Here is a 14983-nt window from a genome sequence, read left to right as displayed (position 1 = left end):
TCAAAACTAGGTCAGCCTGATTTATTTATTTTTCTTTGTTTGAAGTGTTAGGCAGTAACAAACCCTATTAACATTTTAAGGCTCAGGTTTTCCGTGTGGAGTGGATGTGCTGTCAGCAGCCTTGGGAGCATAAGCGGTCAGTTATATGTTTTGTCTGTGCCTAATTATTCAACCCACAAAGTGACCCTAAATCAATCTAGTTAAAAATTACTCTTCAATGGTTGAATCAGTAAGGGAGATTCAGTTTAGCATTGTTAGGACAGGATCCAACACGTGAGCTCCTGTGCTGTCAGGCGTACCACCAGCCCTGAGTAGGAACCTTCCAGCTCAGACACACTGAACTAAGCAGATATACTAAGGAAACACCCTGTTGCCCCTCAACCCTCACCCCAGACTCTGACAGGCCTTTGTTAATTGTTCACATCATGTTTTATATTTTTCACTCTGTTCCTTAACTATGTTTTGCTTTGTATCTAAAAAAGCAAATTCGTCCTTCATAACATTAACTGTTGTAAGACTCTTCCCCCAAACCTACACATATTAGAATTGATTTTTAAATAAGTCTGTAAACAAGAAACAAATTAGAATCTATAATCACTTCTCAGCCTTTTGTCTAAGATCAAGTGTAGAATCTATATCAAGTGTAGAATCAAAAGTGATAAATGTTAGAGTGGGATAATTAAGTCACAGCTTGTTATATCTAAAACAGTTGCCTTGTTTATGATTACAGATAACTAGATTATTACATTAGATGACCAAACAGTGCAATAACTTATTTAAATACTATAACGAAAATGGGAGCTATTTAACATCAATTATTCACAAAGCCCATGAAAATTGAGTATGCACTTTCCATAGCATTTAATTTAGGGAATAGTAGTGATATTATGTTTTATTAAAACTTAGAGCTAAGCCTACATATGTAAGAAGATATTGAATTTTCTATTGCAGCTTTGTACAATATGATAATAATAATCTGTGTAAGTATATATATTTTGGTATTTACAAATATATATATACACATGTATGTACTAGTATATCATATATTTAAAATTTTTAAAGTAACAGAATGTATTTTATACTTTTAAAATAGGAAACACTGTATTCCTTTACAGTTGGCAAATATTATATTGGAATTCTTTTGTTTTCTAAATTTTGTTTTAATTATGTTTGGAGGCAATATGTTTAACTTTTAGAGAAGAGCAAATATAAAATGTTTAGGCCAAATATTTCTGTTTTTTTTATTTTTACTTTTTAACCTAATTATGTGACAAATGGGCTCCTTCTTCAATAGTATAATACTTTAAAAAATTTTTTCTGTAGCAATAGTATAGTTTTCATATTTTTCTTGACTATGACAAATATAGATTTTTTTGTATAGTAAATTTATTATCAGTGAAGGTAGATGAAATAAAGTAGCAACCAAGTCAGAAGAATCCATTAACAACCCTGAGAAAAATATTGTTGTTCCATAAATAATTTGTCTTTTTAAGTACAAAGGAATAATTTGTTAATTAGTAGTCTGTTAAAAATCACACTTGCTATTTTGGAAATAAAATATTCCCCATGAACTATTACAATAAAAATTATAAAATATTATGAAAAATGTAGACACCTGTAATACCACCATCTTATTAAAAATCCACATATTGCTGGAATTTTGGGATTTTTTCTATTTATTTTTTGCTTTCAAATTTGTTTGTAATCAGCCGGCACCGCGGCTCAATAGGCTAATCCTCCGCCTAGTGGCGCCGGCACACCGGGTTCTACTCCCGGTTGGGGTGCCGGATTCTGTCCCGGTTGCCCCTCTTCCAGGCCAGCCCTCTGCTGTGGCCAGGGAGTGCAGTGGAGGATGGCCCAAGTGCTTGGGCTCTGCACCCCATGGGAGACCAGGAGAAGCACCTGGCTCCTGCCTTCGGATCAGCATGGTATGCCGGCTGCAGCGCGCCAGCCGTGGCTGCCATTGGAGGGTGAACCAACGGCAAAAGGAAGACCTTTCTCTCTGTCTCTCTCACTATGCACTCTGCCTGTGAAAAAAATTTTTGTTTGTTTGTAATCAAAATATGTATTCAATTCTGTTTTCTTATTTTTTCAATCTATTTTATTCAAAAAAATGTTTCTTTTATTATACGTTTTTTCTAATCTAAAGTTTCCATTAGACTAAATCTTAAGTTAACTAAGATCTCTTCAACTCACACCACAAAGTTATGAAGCCACCAATAACAACCTAGGTCTGGTAAAGACACTTGACAAACATTCTTGTACATTCTGTGGGATGATGTCAGAGGATATGTAGATGGTATATGAAGAACAAATGTGTGAAATCGGTGCTATTGCCCTCCTAGTGTTAATGACTTGAATTGTTCTTTTTGTTGCTGATTATCAACCCAAGGCAGATAGGAAGTGTGTATGTAGGTACAGTGTTTAAGTCTATTAAACTCAAATGGCTTTTTGTTTTAAATTCCTCTCTTCAAATAGATATATAGCATTCATGTCCTAGTAATAACAGCAGAAGATTCTTGAGACAAAAGGGATTCTGCCAAGATAGCTGATTATAACAGCTTCAATTTATTGTGAACCTGAGTATTGCCACACTTTCTGTTGTGTGTGATGGTTGCTAATGCAGAGTTCTTAGGGCTATCAGAGGCTTCAGTGTGAGACATTTAAAATTCCCTATGAGGATCTTTCTCCCTGATGTGGAGGAAAGCATTAAAATTGTGGTTTCCATAGGTTGATCACAGGTTAACTCTTTGTCTTATTCAGAGGGAAATAGACAATTCCATATAAGGAGGCTTTGTGATAATTTTGAATAAAGTGTTTCACAGAAAAGATTATTAGATTTTTTTTTAGAAGAAATTAAAAAATACCCTTGGGTTTAGACAAGACTCAACTTCAATTCCGCACCCCCCTTTTCTTTCTTCTACATCAGTGAACACTCCATTGATGCTTATTGGGCATGACATTCTGTGAAACACACCAGGTAAGTTCTTGAACTTAAGCATGAATTGGTATTCTGGTTATTTATGGGAGGATGTGGGTGTGAGAGCAGTAGAGGTATTATTTCCCCAGAAAATTAGCTTTGGACATGTATCTTGAAATTTTTTCCTTTTTTCTAGTCCTTTTAATTTTCTTGTTCAGTATGCTACTTTTATTTGTTCACAGATTCTCTTAAAAATTTTTACAGATCTTGAACTCAATGCAATAACTTTATTTTAGAATTACTAACTGGCATTCTTTGATCTTATAATGGGGCTGAAAGAGTGGGGATGCAATACTTGAATAGCAATTGTCACCTTGGATGTTCCCATTTATACTGATTATAATTTTGGATATTTATTGAGCAATTTATGTTCCAGAACTTTCCCAAGCATTTTATAGGTATTACCTTGTGTAATTCACTTAATACTATTATGGAGGTACTATTTCTATACTCATTTTCCAAATGATGAGATTGGGAAATTAAAACTGGCACAAAGTCTCACAGTGAATACAGAGCACACTCTCTTAACTACCTGACTGGCTGCTTCTTATGGCAAGTTCTGATCATAACCTGGCAAATCATCCATCCATGTCTCCAGCCATCCATCTATCCATCCATCCATACATTCATATTTGTCCTTGCACTGTTCTTTAATCCATCCATTCTGCTATCCATCTATCCATCCATTCATCTATCCACCCAAACATCCATCCTGCCAGCCAGACAGCCAGACAACATTCAATCAAGTATTTAACAAGCATGAAGGAGGGATATAAACTATCAGTAAGGTAGACGTGACTGTTGCAGCCACCTTTCTAGAGAGAGAAGGTGTTGGATTAAGCAAACATCCTCAGAGTGTGCTAAGTGCTGTGACAAAGAAATGTAGGCTCCTCTGAGGTAGAGAAGGGGGCTCTAACACAGTCTGGAGGAGGTATCAAGACAGCAGGTCAGAAAGTTTGTGTCCTCATCCCTGTGTTCTATCTTATAACAAAGGCTTACAATGTAAACTCTAGAAGAAAAGATCTTTGAAACAAAGTCCTCCTCTACCTTGTTCTCTCTGTGCCTGGACCTAGTAAAATGTATTGGATAAATGAGAATTCTAAGGCTCCACAATAGCTCCCTTATAAAAGGGAGTCTTTCATTTCTATCTTTACTCTGAACATAGTTAAACACTTCTCCTTTAAGCCTGAAATAAATGTTCCCTTTTCACTTTTCAATATCTAGTCCTTGCTCCCTTTTATTCTGTTACCTAAAAGCTCTACCCAAGAAGGCTGCCACACCCATTATATTTTAGTAGAACAAGACCTCCCCAGGTATCCTTTAAATCAGATTTCCTGACTAGAAATTTTGTGGCTTTCTGGTGAAGTGGAGACTCTCTGGTTGCTTTTTCCCTCTTTGCACTGGTTGCTCTATGGGTTTGATGCTCTGCTCACTCTGTAGTTCTGAAAAACTTGTTCTCCCTTCACCTTTCCAGGGTGGCCTGGAAATTTTTCCCCATGAACATCAACCCTTTCACTCTTCAAAAAATGTTAACTTTGAGGAACCAGTTCTTAACTATTCACCACATAATTTCCTGGGAGACTACAAGAATCCAGGGCAAAGCTAGGAAAAAAGCCAAAGGAAACACAAATCCTGGGCTAATGATTTCCCCGAGTGAGATTTTTTGGTATCATAAGGCAGTATTTTAGTTAGATTGTGACTCTTTGGAGCAGGTTTTGGATTATATCTTCCTGTGCCTATTTGGAATGTGTTGGGGTTAATGTAAAAAATTCTTTAAGAAATGATGTTAAATCTAGGCAAAAAAAATCAATGCTGTGGATTGAAGTTAATGTAAAGGAGAAACTAAAGTTCCCAGGGGAAGAGTGAAGTTAAACCTGGAGCTGTAATTCTTGCAGCCTAAGCTAGAGTCACAGTGGGCAAGTTTGTACATGATCTTTGTATTATCTAATTACATAATCTTACTTCCTAGCCTGATTTCGCAAAGTAAAATTGTACCTCCTTCCCTTCTCTGTTTTATTTTTCTCCAGAGCCCTTATCTCCTGCTGATATATTATGTATTTACTCATTACTATTAATTCCTGCTAGAATTTAACTCCTTGAGAGATGTTTTTGTCTGTTTTGTGTATTATTATACATCCGGAGTCTAGAAGTGCCCTGGAACAAGGAAGATATGCAATAAATATCCATTGAATAAATGAATTATTAATCCTGATGAAAGCAACATTAACTCATAGTAACTATAATAAAATCACTTTCTAAAATGTATTTAATGATTTATTATTATTATTTAAAAGTCAGAGTTACGGAGAGAGAGAGAGAGACAGGAAGAGAAAGAAAACTCTTCCACCTACTGGTTCACTCCCCAGATGGCCACAATGGCCATAGCTGGAACAGGTTGAAGCCAGGAGCCAGGAGCTTCACCCTGGTCTCCCACGTGGTTGGCAGAGGCTCAAACACTTGCCATCTTCTGTTGCTTTTTCGAGACCATTAGCTAGAAGCTGAATTGGAAGTGGAGCAGCCAGGACACAAATCAGCACCCATAAGAGATGCTGGCATTACAAGTGGTGGCTTTACTGGCTATACCACAATGCCAGCCCTTCTAACATGTATTAGATTTATATACAAATGTTTGAGCATTAAAAATTATTTTATAGAAATTTTTCTAGTTAGACAAAATATGATAATAGGACCCCTACAAAAGGTTTTGTGATCAAAAATCATTTGTAGTGGCCAGTGCTGTGACATAGTGGGCTAAGCCTCTACCTGTGGTGCTGGCATCCCATATGGATGCCAGTTCTAGTGCCAGATGCTCCTCTTCTAATACAACTCTCTGCTATGGCCTTGGAAAGCAGTGGAAGATGGCCCAACTCCTTGGGCCCCTGCACCTGCATGGGAGACTTGGAGGAAGCTCCTGGCTCCCGCCTTCAGATTGGCTCAGTTGTAGCTGTTGCACCCATTTAGGGAGTGAACCAATGGAAGGAAGACCTTTCTCTCTGTTTCTCCCTTTCTGTGTCTGTAACTCTACCTTTCAAATAAACAACCTAGTCAGCTAAAGAAACTGGATCTCCACGTGCAAAAGTATGAAACTAGACCCATACCTTACACCTTTCACAAAAATCTACTCAAAATGAATTAAAGACCTAACTCTATATCACAATTCCATCAATTCATTAGAGAACATTGGGGAAACTCTGCAATACATTGGCATAGGCAAAGACTTCTTGGAAAAGACCCCAAAAGCACAGGCAATCAAAGCCAAAATTGACAAATGGGATTACATTAAGCTGAGAAGCTTCTGCAATGCAAAAGAAACACTCAGCAAAGTGAAGAAGCAACCGACAGAATGGGAGAAAATATTTACAAACTATGCATTTGATAGAGTTAACATCAAGATTCTATAAAGAGCTCAAGAAATTCAACAACAGCAAAACAAACAATCTAGTTAAGAAATGAGCAAAGGACCTGAACAGACATTTTTCAAGAGAGGAAATTCAAATGGCCAACAGACACTAGCCTCAGGGAGATGCAAATCAAAATCACCATCAGGTATCACCTCACCCCCGTTAGAATGGTTTTCATATAGAAATCAACAAACAACAAATGCTGGTGACAATGTGGGGAAAAGGGTACCTCAATCCACTGTTGGGGGAATGTAAACTAGTACAGCCACTGTGAAAGACAGTATGGAGATATCTCAGAAAGTTGAATATAGACCTACTGTATGACCCAGTCATCCCACTCCTGGGAATTTATCCAAAGGAAATGAAATCAGCATATGAAAGTGATCTGTACCCCTATGTTTATTACAGTTCAATTTATAATAACTAAGATATGGAATCAACCCAGATATCCATCAACTGAAGACTAGATAAAGAATTATGAAATAATGGTATATATACACAATGAAATACTACACAGTGGTAAAAAAAATGAAATCCTGTCACTTGCAACAAAATGATTACAACTGGAAACTATTATACTTAGTGAAATAAGCCAGTCACAAAAAGACAAATACCATATGTTCTCTATGACCTGTGGTAGCAAATAGAGTGCCTAAAATGTAATGTATAGGAGAGAAACTGACACTTTGAGATGTGATGATTTTGAACAGTCCTTGCCTTGACTATTGAGGAACAATATTTGGTTGGTTGGTTGGTTTTGTTCTTTTCTTCATTTTATCTTCATACTAATTGGATAACTCTCTACTTAGTGTAGGGTTAATCTTATGAGTATAAAAATTAACTGAAAATTGATCTCAGTAAAAAAATAACAATGGAGGGGCTGGCACTGTGGTACAGCGGGTTAAAGCCCCAGCCTGCAGTGCCAGCATCCCATATGGGCACCAGTTTGAACCTTGGCTGTTCCACTTCTGATCCAGCTCCCAACTAATGCACCTGGGAAAGCAGCGGAGGATGGCTGAAGTTCTTGGGCCCCTGCACCCACGTGGGAGATCCAGAAAAAACTCCTGGCTTCAAATCGGCTCATCTCTAGCTGTTGTGGCTATTTGGGGAGTGAACCAACTGATGGAAGATCTCTCTCTCTCTCTCTTTCTGTGTGTGTGTGGGGGGGGTGGCTATATGTCTACCTCTCTCTGTAACTCTTTCAAATAAATAAAAATAAATCTTCAAAAAAATGGGAAAGGAAGAGGGAGGGGGAAGAAGGGCAGAAGTATAGGTGGGAGGGAGGAAGGGGCAGGGGTTCATCATGTTCCCAAATATGTATATATTAAATGCATGAAATTGTATTCCTTAAACAAAATTTTTAAAAAATCTTTAAAATATCATATGTGAAGTATTTCTGTCGACATGCTGTGCTCTTCAAAGCATATACAGGAGATGTGTTGTGGAGAATGGAAAAATTCTTGTGGTTTCCTAAAGCAGGTTGACTTGAATCTCTAAACCAAGGGTATACTTTGGTTCAATGAATTCATAACTATTCTAGTAACAAGTTCAGATGCTGATTACTGCCTCCACAAAACTCTGAGACTCACTAATTTTTCATTCTAATTTCCAGACAATGTATTATTATCCAATTCCATGGTTCTTAGCACAAAATCAGAAAGCAAAACGTAAAAGATGAATACAGGGGTATATTAATTATTGGGAGCTTTGCTTGCATTTGGGTTTTTCATGATCATGGCAGATGTTTTCCAGCAAGGACACATCTGTGTTCTGTGGGGACTACGGTGACCACTACTATTTGTCTTTCTCCTGGCTTTCAGGGTCAATCAAGTGTAAGTGAAATGGCTAATCTGAACAGAAGACAGTATACTTTTGGCTGAGATATAAGTACCTCCCTCTTTTACCTAACCTGGGCCATAACAAAGTCAACAATTTCTCTGAAGAACTGATAAAGAATTAGACTTATCTAGAAGTAAGTGGAACAACTGGCTTCACAGGCCATAGATTAATACAGTGAGTGGGTGAGTCCAAAAAGATACGGCATTGCAAGCAAATTCTCTATGGCACTGCATTCATGCACTTGACATTTCTAAATGGAAGCATGGCAGGTGTGTAAGCATATGTAAATCACATAGCTGTGTGACACCTGTGCCATTCTTATTTATTATATTTCAGTGTAAACCTTGGCGGGGGGGAGGGGAATCTCTTGTAAACTACTTGTCTGGTGGCACATGGAAATACATGATTTTGAAATTCTAAACCCACTTGTTCTTTTAATAACTTGGATAATTTTTTAAAAACAGCTTTATTGAAATGTAAGTCACACACTTTATAAAATTCACCTGCTTAAATTCAATTGTTTTGTGCATTCATAATTATGAAACTACAGTTAGTTTTAGACTACTGTCATCACCCCAAAAGATAGCCAGGATCCTGCAACAGTCATGCCTCACTTTTCCCCAAACCCATCTTCCATTCCAGTCCTAATCTGCTTTCTGCCTCCATAGATTTGCCTATTGCAGATATGTTACATAAATGAAATCATACAATATATGGTCTTCGTTCACTTAGTAGAGTGTTTTCAATATTTAATCACAGTTTTAAGTATCAACTACATTCTTTTTATTACTGAATAATACCCTATTGTTGCATTCCACACCATGTTTTATAATGCACTTATCACTTAGTGGAAACTTGGATTGTTTCCACTTTTTGGCCATTATGAGCAGTGCTACCATAAACATGTGTACAAGTTCTTGCATGGACATATGTTTTTAGTTCTCTTGGCTATATGCCTAGGAGTGTGGTTTCTGGGTTATTTGATAATTCTGTGTTCAATCTTTTTGAGGAACTACCAACCTATCTTCCACAGCAACTCCACTATTTTAACATTCTCACCAGCAATGATTGTTCTAATTTCTCTACATCTAATCCAGCACTTGTTGTTCTCTGGCTTTTGGTTATAGCCGTTCTGGCTAGTGTGAAGTGATATTTCATTGGGATTTGGATTTTCATTTTCCTAACAACTAATAATAAAAAGCACTTTTTTGGTGGTACATTTGTTGATCATTAGTGCATCTTTTTTTTTTTTTTTTTTTGAGAAATGCCTATTCAAGTCTTTTGCCCAATTAAAAAGAGACATTTGTCTTTTTGTTGCTGAGTTCTTCATCTTCTGCTCTATTGGCAGAAGATCAGAGGAAGAAAGTCTCAGACATCTCACTTGTTCTTACCTGGAATAGAAATTTGCAACCCAGTGCTGAGGACAAGAAGTGTTCGTGGCCTGCTTCTGCTTGGATATACCCTACTATACCTCTGGACTGGGATCTAGATTAAGAGGGAGCCCTGTGTTCTTGGCAGTATTCAGCAAGAGTGGAATAGCATCACACCCAGCTGGAGGGGGCAAGGGTGAGGGTATGCAGAAAAATGGGTTGTGGCTCAAATGCCATAAACTCTTTCTCATCTGCTAGTTCACTCCCTAAATACCTGTCTGAAACCAGGAACCAGGAAGCCAATTCAGGTCTCCTATAGGTTGGCAGGAACTCAGTTACTTCAGCCATCATCACTGCTTCTATGAGTCTACATTAGTAGAAAGCAGGAATCAAAAGTCAGAGCCAGAACCCAGATACTACATGAGATTTGGGCATTTTAACTGGTGTCTTAACTGCTAGGCTAAATGCTTGCCCCCTTTAATAAATATTTTTTCAGGAAAATTTTCATCAAAACTTTTATACATCAGCATTCTGGAAGTTGAATTCCATTTTGATATTTGTAAATGAAGATTTTGCTTTTAATATATTTGGTGGTAAAACAGTTTAAGCTGACATGGTAGATACAAAATTGGCTATTCAAATATGAAGATAGTTTTTGTAAAGGTATTTACAGTGGATTAAGAAAATCAATGGAAGCCGGCGCCGTGGCTCAATAGGCTAATCCTCCACCTTGCGGCGCCGGCACACCGGGTTCTAGTCCCGGTTGGGGTGCCGGATTCTGTCCCAGTTGCCCCTCTTCCAGGCCAGCTCTCTGCTATGGCCAGGGAGTGCAGTGGAGGATGGCCCAGGTGCTTGGGCCCTGCACCCCATGGGAGACCAGGAAAAGCACCTGGCTCCTGGCTCCTGCCAGGATCAGCGCGGTGCGCCGACTGCAGCGGCGGCCATTGGAGGGTGAACCAACGGCAAAGGAAGACCTTTCTCTCTCTGTCTCTCTCTCTCTCACTGTCCACTCTGCCTGTCAAAAAAAAAAAAAAAAAAAAGAAAATCAATGGAAACTGAGAACACAGGCTGACTTCCAACCTGATATCTAGTCAGATTCTAGAAGGTTCATGCATTTGACTCGATTTATTGCTGTTGGTTATATAGGAGTAAGTGGATAATGAGAATGATGATGAATTTCATACTAGAGCTTGTTTTTGGTCTGGTAATCTATACAAAGTCAGCACAACCTTTGAAACAGTCAGCACTGTGGCCTATCGGGTAGAGCCGTCACCTGCTGGCATCCCATATGGGCGCCTGCTGGAGTCCCTGCTGCTCCACTTCAGATCCAGCTCTCTTCTGTGGCCTGGGAAAGCAGTAGAGGATGGCCCAAGTCCTTGGGCCCCTGCACCCAGTAGGAGATCCAGAAGAAGCTCCTGGCTCCTGGCTTCGGATCGGCCTAGCACCAGCCCTTGCAGCCAGTTGGGGAGTGAATCATCGGATGGAGGTGGTAGCTTTGGGATCCGCAAGGAGGAAGGCCTACACTTCTGGTAATGGAGAAGTCCCTACCTGTACCTGCGGGGAAGAAAAGTCCTTGTCAAGGTCCCAGCGGGTGCCTAAAGGTCAACCAATGAGGATCAGACCCGCCTCAACCTTTAACCCCCATGCCCTGAATCTATAAAAGGAGCCCTCCCAATCTCTGACGCTGGACTTCCCTGGCCCCCTCTCTGTTGCTCTGTTGGGACCGGGGAACCTTGTCCGGGAGCAGAACCCCAATAAAAGCCTGTGAATTAATTGATTTGTCTGCCTGGGAAGATTTGTTGCGCGCCGGACACCTTACAGGAGGCCCTCTCTCTCTCTCTCTTTCTCTGCCTCTGCCTATCTGTAACTCTGCCCTTCAAATAAATAAACAAATAAATCTTTAAAAAATAAAATAAAATGTCACTCCCCCCAAAAGACCACATATTTCTTATTTTTTTGTTTAATTCAAAATAACTACTTAACAACAAAGTCTTTTAGAAAAACAACTTTCCCAACTACTCTGATGTATCTTTTCAAACTGTTGGGGCTAAGATTTACATTTAACAAGGCTTTAATTGATCTCAGGCTGGACTCATAAGTGAACTGACAACCAGTTGAATGACACTTTAATATGGAATCCTGCTCACATCTAAACACTTCTGTGTCCACTCCCCACCTTCCCTATCCCCCAAATAAAGTTAACTATGTATTTCCCCTTAAGCCAGAGAAGTTTGGTTACTTATAAATGACCATCTTTGAAAAACACATACAAGAAAAAAACGTTAAAATACATTCCTCAAACAGTACTTTATACTCTGTGTGTCTGTGTGGGTGCAAACTGTTGAAATCTTTACTTAGTATAGAGTTGATCTTCTGTATATAAAGGTAATTAAAAATGAACCTTAATGAAGAATGGGATGGGAGAGGGAGTAGGAGGTGGGATGGATTGGGTGTGGAAGGGCAGGTATGGGGGGCAAGAACCACTATAATCCAAAAGTTGTACTTATGGAAGTTATATTTATTAAATAAAAGCTTTCTATAAAATACATTCCTTATTGGAAATTTATGTTTTTGGATATTTACTTGTACGTTCTATTGCCTAAAGTAGCTATGGGCAAAAAACTATTGCATAAGGGCATGAAACTGGAGAAAGATGAATATTTAAGAAGGACGCCAAGCACATCCCAATGACACTTCCCTGAAGAGTTATTAATGAACCACGCAAAGATAAATAGTGAAAATAATTAGCTAAGTAATTTTCTTTTGACTGGGAAAGTTTCACCATCAAAGTTTGGTTTCTTTAGAGTGAAACATCTTAATTCCCACCAGAGTGAAAGGCAAATGGAAACCCATTCAATTCTGAAAATTGTAGTGCAGTTTAAAAAAAAGAAAAAGCCGAAAATTGCGTTAAAGCTCGGTATTGATTACACCTCCGCTCCCCCCACCCCCCGCCCCGTCAAGAGAATTCTGTTCTACTAAAGCTACTTGCAGGTAGTTGGAAGATGCTTACCTACCGGCTGGGTGTTCTCCCTGTGGCTTAGGTGAGCGCCGATGCTTGGCCCCTCCCCAGGGCCGCGAGCTTCCCTCTGCGCGCGGAGCCTGGAGCCTCCCGGGGTTAGGTGCGCGGCCCCGCCCTCGGCACTATTGCTAAAACTCCAATTCTGCCAGACTGATTCCGGTGATTAATTATTGACAGAAGGAAAACACACCTACGCCAACTTGTGTCCAACCGCACTGCTCCCAGCGACTCCTTGCAGAAGAGAATGCCTACTGCACCACTCCCCTCCCCCTTGCTCCCCGGTCCCAACTTCCCAGATGCAGCTGCCACTCTCAGTCCAGGGAGATGGGTCTCGTCCGCGGAGGAATGCAGCCCAGCCACTTCTCCACGCTTACATTCGGGTTTCTGTAGCTGTCCTGCAGTTCGCACTTCTCCGGGGACTAGCCTCTTCCGAGGGGGCGCTTTCCCGATGCGGTGCGGGGGGAACGCGGGGCTCTGAGAACAACGGAGGAGGCTAAGGCGTCGCTGTCACCTCCGGCTGCTGCAGTAAAACCCCGAGCTGAGGCAGGGAATGGGGAGGAGGGGAGAAGGAGGCGCCCTCCCCCTCGCTCGGGCTGGGAGCCCCGACACTGCCAGGGAGCACCTCCTGGGGTGGTGGTGGTGGTGGAGGGGCAGGCAGGTGAACTGGAGGTGCCGAGGTGGGAGCTGCCGGGCTCTGGGTTAAGCCCGGGAGAGCCTGCGCGCAGCATCCATCCGTCTGCAGACTTGGGCGAGGGGCCCAGGCACGCCAGTGCCGCCGACCAGGACTGCGGTTTGAAACTCAGCTTCGGCAGCGAAGTGAGCCCAGGGTTCTGGCCGGGGTGGCAGCGGGCAGGGCAGGCATCCTGCTGCATCTGTTTGTCAAATCGCGAAGAAAGCAGACTCTCTTCGCAACGGTGGCTGATTTTGGTGCCTTTGAACCTGCAAAATGCCTCTCTCCCCGCTGCGCTCGCTCCATCCTGCCGCCCTCCCCGCCCCCCCCCCCCCCCCCCCCGCCGTGCCAGGAGGTTAATCGTAGGAAAACGAGACTCCCCCGGGGAAACAGATGGAAGAATCGTGCCTGAGGAACTTGTGTGTGCTCACTCACAAGTGCAGAGAATTAATGTGGGCCCGGACTGCGGCAGGAGGGCAAACTGGGGAAAGGGCTGGGAGGCGGCCTTGTGGTGCAGAGACGCGCTGCGGGCGGGCTGGCGGGCTCTGCGCGCAGCCCAGCGCTCGCTGGTCTTCCCGGGAGGCGCGGGCTTGGGGAGCGCGTCTTCCCTGGAAACCCGCATCTAGAACACCATCGATCTCCTCTCTGCCCAGGGAGCTCTTAAATTTGACCCCGTGGCTGCTGGCTGAGAGCGCAGAGGACCTTGAAGGCTCGGTGACCGAACCTCTTGTTGGCCAAGGCCGAGGGGCGTCCGGGGGCGAGAGCCTCTTGATAATGAGCATTTGGGAAGCATCTGCCGGTCGGCCCCCACTGCCGAAGGAGGAGGACCGCACATGCTCCGCCAGGCCTGATTGTGCTGAAGCGCGAATTTGAGCTGCCAGCAGGTTTCTGCTCCTCTCTCCACACACTTTCTTTGGGCAGGCTCCAGGCTGACAGTGCTAGAAGAGGGAGACGCGTTATTGTGTGGCGGTGTGCAGCAGGCAGGGTGTCCCCGAAGAGAGCTGAAGGTGGTGGTGGTGGGGCAGAGAAGGGAACCTGCTGGAAGCTCGTTTTAGCCATTTTATGTAGCTACCTTTTCCTGCTGCTCCTGTGTCTGAAGATTAGCAACCACCGCTGATGTCTTTTTTTTTTTTTTATTTGTTTATCACTTTATGTGCCTCCCTTTCCTTATCTCTTGACTTCCCTTGACACACCTTGCAATGTGGCTGGGCAGATTTAACCACGCAGGGCGTGTGGATGAGGAAATAGAACCCTCCAGGGGAAGCGACTTGACCAGGGTCTTCAAGCCCATTTGTGAGAGGACCAATACTGTTTCTAGATCTTGCTAGTCATTATGCAGCTTCCCCACTAGATTGTAGCGTGCCTTCCCCCAACACACTGTGGTGCATATTTTTGGAAACAGAGAGCCAGATTTTCCTGCCAAAGGTTTGTGAAATAGATGTGAGACCTTGCAACTACCTCGGTTGGAGTTTGGGAGGAACTGGTCTGGCTGGCCAAAGTATGTGTATCATTAAAAATCATCTTGAATGACACAGATGTAATATAACCACAAGAGGCACACCTTTGGATTTATCCTTGCATCCCTGAGTGGAGATTAGATTCTGTATGTTTTCCATACATAAAATGTACTTGAAACTTTGGCAGGTCACAAACAAAAGGTCGACAGATTTTAAAAGACAGAAATCATGCTGACCATATTAACCA

At 41.7% G+C, this 14983-nt stretch overlaps 1 protein-coding gene across 11 annotated transcripts in view; it reads right to left on the bottom strand.

Moving 5' to 3' along the window:
* The window catches only part of SPTSSB (serine palmitoyltransferase small subunit B), a 43042-nt gene extending 29453 nt beyond the window's left edge, over window positions 1–13589 (bottom strand). For 4 of the 11 annotated variants that reach the window (XM_051859105.2, XM_017346888.3, XM_017346890.3 and 1 more), the window contains exon 1: window positions 12601–13552. The gene's annotated coding sequence lies outside the window, so the exon portion shown is untranslated. Of the gene's footprint in view, window positions 1–12600 lie in introns of all 11 variants that reach the window. The other 7 variants (XR_007924590.2, XR_007924589.2, XR_011388072.1 and 4 more) reach the window with 6 other exon arrangements.
* Between the last annotated feature and the right edge of the window lie 1394 nt (window positions 13590–14983).

Source organism: Oryctolagus cuniculus, chromosome 4, assembly GCF_964237555.1.
Source record: "Oryctolagus cuniculus chromosome 4, mOryCun1.1, whole genome shotgun sequence".
Taxonomy (NCBI): Eukaryota; Metazoa; Chordata; class Mammalia; order Lagomorpha; family Leporidae; genus Oryctolagus; species Oryctolagus cuniculus.
This window is presented reverse-complemented; position numbering and strand designations above follow the sequence as displayed.